This window comes from Mus caroli, unplaced genomic scaffold (assembly GCF_978045245.1).
Source record: "Mus caroli unplaced genomic scaffold, Mus_caroli_1 scaffold_14, whole genome shotgun sequence".
NCBI lineage: Eukaryota > Metazoa > Chordata > Mammalia > Rodentia > Muridae > Mus > Mus caroli.
In genome coordinates, this window is record NW_028227269.1 from 93,727,178 (window position 1) to 93,737,763 (window position 10,586).

The window sequence follows — 10,586 nt, forward strand, 5'->3', positions numbered from 1 at the left end:
AGCCCAAAATTACATTACTATTTTATATATATAAAATAGTAATAATTATAAATATATAAATATATATATAATATATAAAATATATATATAAATTATATATTTGCATATAATTATATATATATAAATTATATTTATAATAGTAATGTAATTTTGGGCTTTCTAAAATATATATATAAAATAGTTATATATAGTTATATATATAGTTATATATATGGTTGTTATATATAGCTATATAATTATATATGAAATATGGAGATAGGTGGATAGATAGGTAAGTAGACAGATATGTACTATCTAGAGAATCTGATGGATAGCTCAAAGGTAGACATATATTTTGTGTATAAATTCTCGTGGTCTGAACTTTAGACCCCGTTTATACTTCAGTATATTCCTTCTTATGCACAATCTAAACCACTATGGTAGGGAAACAATATATGCTTATGATATTTTTTAGATGATATTCTTCCATTTTATGCTAAAGGAGATCAAAGTGATAACTAAGGACACTCCAATGACAATAGCTTCTGGGATATGTCAAGATCACTAGAGCCTTCCTGCACTTTTTTGAACAATGGTTGTTACCTTCTATTTCTCAAGGATCACAAAGAGCCTCGGGAAAGAATCATAGCTTTCCTCGTAGTAAATACAATTTTACACGTGTATGTAAAATCTAACATAGAATGTTCAGGTGCTCACAAGTCCTGAAACAATTTAGTCTAACAAAAGTTCACATCCTAATATTCCATAGATTTGCTGCTAGGATTGTAGAAATACCACCCTGCCCCAAACCCAAATCTTTCATTTTCATCCAATGCATCAGCTGGTGAAAAGCCAGCCGAAGCATAAATATGAGCAGCTATAGCACTAAGAAGACACTGCCCTCTTAGAAACTGGAGTGGGGATGAATAGCAGGCTCTGGCTTTAGTTTTTAGGAGTGGCATCCCATGATTTTGTTCTATTTTTCCAAATTCACAAGAACTATTTCTTTATTAAACTGTTACAAATAAACATTTCTTCTTGGATACTTATTCTTATTAGCTTATAAATAATCCGATATAACAAACATAATATTCTCCTTTGTGCTTGGAATATCTCTGTCCCTGTATTAGACTCTATAGAAGTCGTAAAAGGTAACACAGGCATGGTCTTGATCCTTCAAGAAATGCAGTTTAAAATTCTTGAAAATAACTTTGAAATAATTATGTACATAATTAATACAACAAAAACCTATGCAATGTAAAAATTCTTTGGCATTACTTCATACACACTGGGAGAATATGCAGCATGTCTTAAATACTCCAAGTCACACAGAAGGATTTGCTTTCTGTGTTATCTTGGGGTGACATTGGGTACTCTCTATGGTTTTAGAACAGTTGAGAATAAATTTGAAATTCTGATACTAGGACTGGAAATTGGGAATAAAATACAGGAATTATCCTCTCATTTTCATAGTGGCCAGATCACACTTCCACACCCCATACGTGTCACACACATACACAGAGGGGGGAGGGGAGTCACAGAGAAAGAGCAACAGAGAGACAGAGAGGATACAAAAGGACAGAGACAGAGAGACAGAGAGTATAGGGAAGAGAGAGACAGAGAGTACAGGGGGAGAGAGAGGCAGAGAGTACAAGGCGAACACAATCTTTATATTATCTCTGTGTAATTAACAGTCTTAAACCATTAAGAACCCTACAGCCAAAATACTAACCATGGTGGGTCTAGATCCAAAAGCTGAACCATTATCTAATATGTTACTCTGTTTAATAGCTCTCAATATTCATTTGGTGCCAGCATAGTTTTGCTTCTTTATATACAAAGATCACTCTCAGTGTCCTATGGCAAATACTTTCCCCAAAGTTACTTAATGCATCTTCCTTCACACATGCTCCAGAGCACTGTGAACCTCTATCCGTGTTAGAAATTATTTCTTACTGTTCCATCTGTGAACAGTAAGATTTGTGCCTGGAATGATCACCAAATATAGCAGCATGCTAAGACTGGTGTCTTGATCTTCAGGAGGCCTTAGAAGCCTCTGCCTAGGTTTTGTAGAATCCTTGTTTGTTGGACACTCTCTCTAACAACACTATGACCATGCTGATATGAGCAGAAGCCAGATAGGTAGGACATGGGGAGATTCCCTCAAGATGAGCCAAGCTGAGCTCATAGGCAGCAGTCAGAACCAACTACCAAAGAAGGCAATAGTTAGCTTCATATATCTTGCCCTGCCCAGCAGCATCAGTTGACTTTACCCTCAGCTGCTATATGAGTACATCCAAATGAGACCTGACAAAGACTTTGTTTAAACAAAATTTGTCAGGCTTCTAACCCTTCTCCAAAGCCCTCCTATGTGCTTACATTAAAAATACAGTTTTAGCAATAATCTCTAGTATTCATTCATAGGTAGGCTCTCCCAGAATTTTTTTTTAATCTGATGAACTTTTAAAAAAAAAATCAAATCAATTTTCCATCCTGTGTTTATCCCCATTTGACTTCTATCATCATAGTCTGATTTCATTAAAAATTCTTCATCACTTATATTTTCTGCTGATAATTTTCTTATTTTTATTTCTCAGGCATGTTTGGCATTCTTCATCAATTAAGTTTATTCTTGGAGAATTTCATACATGCGTGCATCTAACAGATTGCGGTTGTTCTCATCATACTCTCTCCTCTCTCTCGCAACTTGTCAACCTTCCTCACTGCAAGCCTTATTCACAGCTATGCTTTTTCTGACTCCCTGAGTTCAGCCAAAGCTACCCATACAACCACAAATGTGAACTTATCTTTGGATGCAGAAGTGGTCATCAATGGTTCTACAACTGTAGACAATGGCTTTACTACTCTTAGCTTCCAACAATAGCCAAGCTTTCCCTAGAGATTCCTTGTGGCCCCATGGAGTGCTCCCCTATCCATATGATTTTACTGTTGACAGGGAAGTCCAGTGAAAACTAGTCCAAGAAAGTACAGCTGCTATGAATGAGTTCATGATTGCAATGGCTGTGGCATGTTCAGAAGATAGCATTTAGAAACCCTTCAAATCTTATATTTTTTTCCTTTTTAAGTTCATGTATGTATGTACGTATATATGTATGTATTATTTACCTACTTACTGACTTAAATATGAATCATTGCCCACTTCCCAGTCTTCTCCTTACAGTGTAAGTCTTCCCCCCCCCTTCTCCTCTAAGAGAATCACACCTGGTTATCCCACACCCCTACACACACACACTGACAAATTGCATCTCTGGATGGTTAGGTGCATCCTCTCACACTGGGACCAGACAAGGCAGCCATGTTTGGGAACAGATTCTGTAGACAGGCAACAGCTTTAAGGATAGCCCATGCTCCAATTATTGAGGGACCCACACAGAGAATGAGATGCACATCTGCTACATATGTGCCAGAGCCTTAGTAGAGCCTAGAGTTCTTAAGGGTCCAGGTTAATTGACCCTGTTGGTCTTCCTGTTTATGGTCTTCAATCCTTTCCCCAACTCTTCCATAAGTGTCTCCAACGTCCATCAAATGTTTGGCTGTGGTGTCTGCACCTGTCTGGATCAGCTGCTGGGTAGACCCTCTCTGAGAACAGTTATGCTGAGTTCCTGTCTGCAAGCATAGCAAAGAGTCATCAATAGTCGCAGGGATTGGTGCTTGCCCAGCGATGGGTCTAATACTGGGCTACATAGAAGATGGTATAAATATCCTCCTTAGGATTATTACTCAACAGTCTCATAGTATCAGATCTTAAACAGCAATGACTCCCTTCATTCACCACTTTTTACTGAAGAGAGCAACGTCTTTGATCCAGACTGAAAGTAACATTTATCATGTGTGTAAATATAAATATTTGGAAATATTTTCCATGTCAGTACAGCAAAACAACAGTAGTAAGTTCCTACCTATGAACTTCTCTGCTGTGGAATTTTGTCTAGGTTTCACAGAAACCTCCATGAATTCTTGCTTGTGGAGTGACTTCAAACTCATGCACTGAGCTAGCAGTTAGTAACCCCCACAATAAACATGCCACTATAATATCAATGGGCATAGTTTTCCTGGTAAGTGGTATTATAGCACACAATGAGGAGAGAGGGCTGATATCTGTTACATCTTCTTCCTGAATATGGCCCTCTGGAACTATGTTCAAGGAAAGGCAATTCCAGTTCAATTCTAGCTTGATTTCTCTATGTGATACATCCAATATGTGTGATGTCTTTGGCAATAAGGTCTTACCACTTAGTTCTTAGTAGGCAAACTAGAGCAACAGCAAAAGCATATTGTTTGGGGGTCCTCAGAGTTTTCTTAACCAACAGTTTTTAAGTGAGGTACCATATATCAGGCACTAGAATTTTTATTTGATCATCCATGGTTTCTGGGATTGGCATGCTCCTTTAGAAACTAGATTGTTAAAATATAATTTAATTATCTAATATAGGCTAATAGAGTCAGAGGTTTCCAAACACTTCATCTTATACTCCTAATTCTGTTTAATCCCCCTCCTCTTTCTTTCAACTTCCCTGTCATTCAATCTCTTCTTTTCTTAAATCTCATCACACCATAGATTTATTAACTTTATTGTCAAAATTATCCTGCCCTATGAATACTGTGTTGTGTGTTAATATACATATACATACACAAATATCCAGGAAAATGGGACACAGTCAAGATGGCAGTCAGGGTGATGAGACTAGGCCAAGAAGCAAAGCATTGCCATGGAGAAATTTGACAAAGCCAACGTAACGAGGAGTAAAGCCAATCATTGGTAAAAGATAAAAGAATGATTGTATGAGTCAATGGCAGAATTTGAGTGTATAGATATAATTTATAAATAAGACATAAATATTCAGAAAAGAAAATTTCAAGGAATAATCAAGATCTCAATTCCAAGGATTACTTAAAGGATTGACTAAGAAGGTAAATAAGGACCAGCATTAAGGTGGACACCAGAAGTGCCTGAGCTGAATAGGGTCCTTGAAGACAAAGGAGGCTTAAAGGCTATTATTATAGATTATTATAGATGTTTGAGGTCATGAACCAGTAAGTTCCTTGGTAATTTCTTCAGACCCAGTCAGTTTCTAGTTCAAATTGATTGCAAAATCACAAAAAGGACTAACTTGGAAGAGAGATATAAAAAAAAAAAATGAGACAATTGTGGGAAATGAGAGGCTATGGAGATTGGAAAATGAAGGGGTTTGACATCCCCGAGGAAGTTGCCTAGGAGTTCTGACAGTTTGATGCTATCAGTCAGGCAAACCTCAGCAGCAGAAAATACAGCTTCTCGGTTCTCACACAATAATAATGAGTTCTCGCATTTTTCAAGTAACTTGATGACTGATGTGGATTATAGATCAAAAGCCTGAATACAAATGCTGAGGAGATGGTTCAGTTGGTAAACTGCCTGTTGCAGAAGCGTGAGGGCCTATTTTGGATGGCCATTGATTCCTGCATGGGGTCTTTTATACATTACTTCATATGGCCAGGGGCAAGGCTACACAAGTATAAGCCAAGTTCTCAGGGAACAAAGATGGAAAGACACCCAAGAACTCAGTGGAGAGCCAATCTAGACAGTAAGTAAGCCTCAGATTCACTGACAGATTTTGGGATACTACTAATAAGTAGTAATAATTATAATATGTAAGGGAGTGACTGGAGAAACACTCAACTTCAACCTCAGGCTACTATTTCATGTATGAACCATATTCACTATGATAGGCCCAAGTGGCTGACAGAAGTCTTTCCTATAAATTGAATTTATATGAGTTACTGGCCATTACATCCTAAGACTCTAGGATTAAAAAAAAAAAAAAACCATGATGATGTCCTTCTTTCTGACTTTCATACATGGAAGAAATATCTAGATGCATGGTCTAAGAAATCACTTCAAATTTCTCAGGCAGTTTTTTTTTTCTTAACAAATGCAATAATGAAATTTAATACAAATGCATCCAACACATTTTTTTTTTTCAGAAAAAGAGGCAGTGCTGCTTTAGACTGGGACAATACAAGAACCTCACCTTTTAAAAATGTATGGCTATTGAAAGAGCAGCTTAATTAACACTCCTAGAGCTGAGGTTCATTCACAAGGTAGTGAACTCAGTAGAGGTGGCTTCTGGCCAAAATAGGACTGATAAGTTGTTAATTAGCTTTCCCCCATTATTTTTCTGAAAGCATTCAGTCTCTAAGTGAGAATAAAGTATACATTAGAGTTACATAAATTATAAGAAACCTGATGCATTAAGTCTATCTAAAAATAGTAATGGGTAAAAAAAAAAAGTATATCTTCATTTTCCAAAAGAATTTTTGCTTATATTCTGCTTTTTTTCTCTACACTTATCGTTTGCTATATCAAACAGCTAAATGAGTGATACATCAGAATGCCAAAGCTTCCTTTGTCAGGAATCATTTCTCCAGATTCCTTCCACTGTCATTTTCTCCTTTGTCTATAAAGGCAGAGGGTAAAATTGAAGCCACTCAATTTCTTCCAAACCTGCTGCTATTGTTTTACAAGACCAGAAAGCCAAGGGCAAGCCCATCTAGGTTTGGAACCTACAGTGGCAGAATTAGGTGAGAACTCTGGTCCACTATATCTCTATAGATGAGCCATAAATTTCAGTACTTTCCTTTCTATGTCTGTATTTCTTTATTGGCACTCAATAGCAACAATTGCTGACCCTATTATGTTCCTATTTCTAAAGTAACATTGAGGTTTTAGACTCTTCTTTTCCTTTTCAATGTCAACCTCTCCCTCAGGGACCTTGGCTTCTATTACTAAGATGACCAATATTTCACAGAAAAATATAGACCAAGCTACTGACAGATGGATCTAAAATACTGAGACCCCCTACACCATATTTGGTTTCACTCAAGGCAACGTTATAACGTGTTCCAGACAATGATATTTACAATTATATGTGACATTGTCTCTACTTCCCAGTTGCAAATCTTGAGGGCTAGAGATTTAATAGGGTGGTCAGAATTATAAAGTTGATGTTGTATATGCAGTTTCTCTGACTTCAAATACAATGCCCTTCACATACCATGGTTCTAAACAACTTTAACGCCAGGAAAAAGAAACTTATTTAGGCAAACACTAAAGCAGTAAGTACACAACACAAGTCTATTTTCATTTTGTTTCTTTCCCCTGCAGCTTAGAAAGTCATACAACATGGGAGTTCAAAATATTGGACTTATTTTAGTATGGAGTAATTGACTGGCAAGGTATGATCTTGGGAATTAGAGTCCAGTGGAAGGTGATTTATTCCTCTGACTGGATTTGTCCCTCTGATTCAATTAATGCTGGCTGATTATAAGACACCTTCAGGATGTCTTGCTCTCTCTTTCCCTCACATTGCCCAACAGACAAGAGATGGTGCAGCAAGAATATTCTCATCAAATGTTGATACCTTTATTTTGGACTTCCCAGGCTTTAGATCTGTGAAGAAATTTCTGCTCCTTGTGATTTCACAAATATTCTGTATTTTTTATAAGAGCATAGAATGGACCAGGATTCTTCTTATATTGACTGAGAGATAGGATCTCTCCTCTTCTAAAGGGATATCATCTACCTGTACTAGACTGGGCTTTGAAAGGGTTGTGTGACTCTTTTTTCCAAAGGAATCTTTTCCCTCTGGAGAGAGTTGGAAACTCCTAAGGACCAGGAAGAAAACAAAATGTTCAAGTATCAGGAAGCTTATAAATTCACAGGATTCACAAGGCCCCTTTCCATGACTGCAGGCATTAACATTTGTGTGAAGAAACTTTTCCTGGCAGAGCAGCCTGCAGATTGAACAGGGAATCCGAGTGATGGACCTTTAGTGACTCCTTGCCAATCCTGAGGTGGGCTTAAAAGTGATGCAGATGCTTTGAGCCATCCACACACCCATAAGTAATTCCCCATCTGTAATACCATAAGGAACTCTAATACTCTCACCAATTCACTAAAAGTCATGGATAAAATAGTTTCTCGGATTTGTCATCAGTGCCTTACCCAGGCAGCGTTGCTTGATCTTATCTCTCAAGATAACGTCACACAATAGAAAGTTTGTGTTAATCTCTGTGGTGACGCCATTCCTAGGTCTGACTGATTAGACAAAGAATGAGCTATAATCCTTGGGCAGTGAAATCACAGTCTTGTAAACTAACCTACATTCTCAGTGATTGTAAACACACTTATCTTTGTTCAAATGATCTAGATTGTGAGAAGCTAAAAGACTAAACAACAAGAACAAAAATGTTTCAAAAGTTTGAGCAGATGAGAAACCAGGCATGGAAAACAAAATTCCCTGTGGACAGTTGAGATGAGAGAAAGTTGCATAAAATGGGTGAAAATATAGGAAATCAGTTTATAGGGGGAAGCAACTGGAACACAGAAGAGCCTTGAGTCTTTGAGTAAATGAAGTCACTAGGGAAGGCTAGCTTCCTCCATGTGTCTGTCTCTGTCTATAAATCACTGTTTTTTAAGGTGACTTGAAAGATCACTTTTCCTTACAGCTATTGCTAGCAAATCCACAGGTTAAGTGTACTATGGGGTCATGTTTGTATAAACTATGTTAGAGATGCATTATACCAATGCATTTGAACAAATATTTAATAAGTCTGGTGTTATTGCCTGAGGATTTCAACAAAGAAAATGGCAGAGAATCCCAGTTCAACAGTGAAGTGCTTAGGTCAACCACAGAAGACAATATTTTGCTGAATGGTATTTTGTTAAATAAGTATGTCTAATGAATTACTTGCAAATAATTCTGTCTATACATAGAAAAAAATGCTAGGGAAGCTGAGAAGTCTAAGGAATATTTCAAACTTAAATTATCAATCACAGGGACCTTGTGATCTTTCTCCATGTCTGGAATTTTTAGATATACTAAGTTAAAGATCAGCCACAACAAGGGAAGATAAAGACATGGTTTGTGGGGGGGGACGAGGAATACATTTTCCTTAGTAACGCTGATTCTGTGGCATCTATTGTGTGAAGGTGACAGAAAAAAAGAGACGCCAAAGACATTAATCACACAAAATCTGTCAAGAAGGAGGGACACAACTAACAATTTTTCCATCACACCCAAATCCACAATCAGGGGAAAAGGGAGATGCTTTGCTCTGTGATTCTCTTGATAACCAATTTAACTAGATGCCAACTGCTAAAGACTGGAGCCAAGGAAGACAATGGACTTATTTTCCTCTTTTATAACAAAGACATTCACAAATGGACTATATTTATTTTTACAAAATTTTATTTCATTAGACTAAGATTTGAAATGAATGATCTTAAGTCTGGTCATTAAAGTTCCTAAAAGTTGAGATTTTAAAATTGAAGGAAAAAATAATTGTGTTCAATAGTATTTATACCATTAATCTTAGAAACCACATGTTATGCCTCTTGGAAATTCTTAAACATTATTGTTATTGTGTATTGAAATTTAAACAAATATCAAACCAACAGAGACAAGTTTTATGGAAACGTCAGAATGGCATATGTTTTTGTGTACACGTGTTTTAAATTTCCTTTTGAGAGTTTTAAAAGGAAGTATGGAAGAGAATGGAATGAAAAAAAAAAAAACCCTGTCTTTGGCTTTTAGATTTTAAATCTATTCAAAGATAGGTCTCAGAGCACTGAGTAGTGTTTATGTGAATTGTTTTTTTCTTTTCTTTTCTTCCTATTCCAGTTATTAACTAAATTAGAGTTATTACCCAAGAATAGAGGTTCCAGAATCAGGCCCTGGGGGAACTTCAGGGCAGTGGCTTTTGTGTATGAATTTGTGCTTCTCTGTTCAAAGAAAGCCATTCACACTTTCAATAAGTTCCTTTGTTTCCATCAATGATCTGGGGGAACAAAAAGGGAGAGAATAACATAGTATATGCGTGAAGGTCATTTAGAAACTCAATTTGAGTGGTTAAAAGTGAAAGCAGGCTTTAGTGGACTTTCTAGTCAGGAATGTAAATGTTCGTCCTAGGGATAGTTGCTGGCAGGTTTTGCTGGGAATCTGCAGGTAAGCATCATCTACACGTCCTCTTGGGTTCCCTGATGCCCGTGAAGAAGCAAGATGGGGGCTAGGTCATTTCCTTCTCTAGTGGGCTCCAACACTACTTGACATTTAAGGGTATGGTTATGTTGAAGGGAAAAGAGAGCCTATGTCTTGAAATACTTCTTTACTCCCTATGCTCAGATGTTAAGGTTTCCCGAACGGCAAAACGTATTAGTAAAATATTTCTTAAAATTTACAGTATCTCATCTGTATTTCTTCATAATGTAATGCCCAATGGTATATTCAAATAGCTTTTCACAGCATGTGCCTGTGCTATCTTTACTTGTCAGGACAGGACAATTTTATCATTGTTGTGTTTTATGTCAATATTGAACTTGGGTACATAAGCATCATTAGTTTTAGAAAATGTACAAATGCAATAGTGGGCATATCATGTTAACTGATTTAGTGTGAATATAATGAAATGTATACTTTGGATCTCCGTAGACTCTTTAAGATACGTTTCCCCATCTGTGCATTTGTGTCCACGCAGCCTTAAAAGCAGACTTCTTTGCTGAGAGCAGATCTAAAGACTCTGTTATATCACTAAGATGCTTTCTGAAC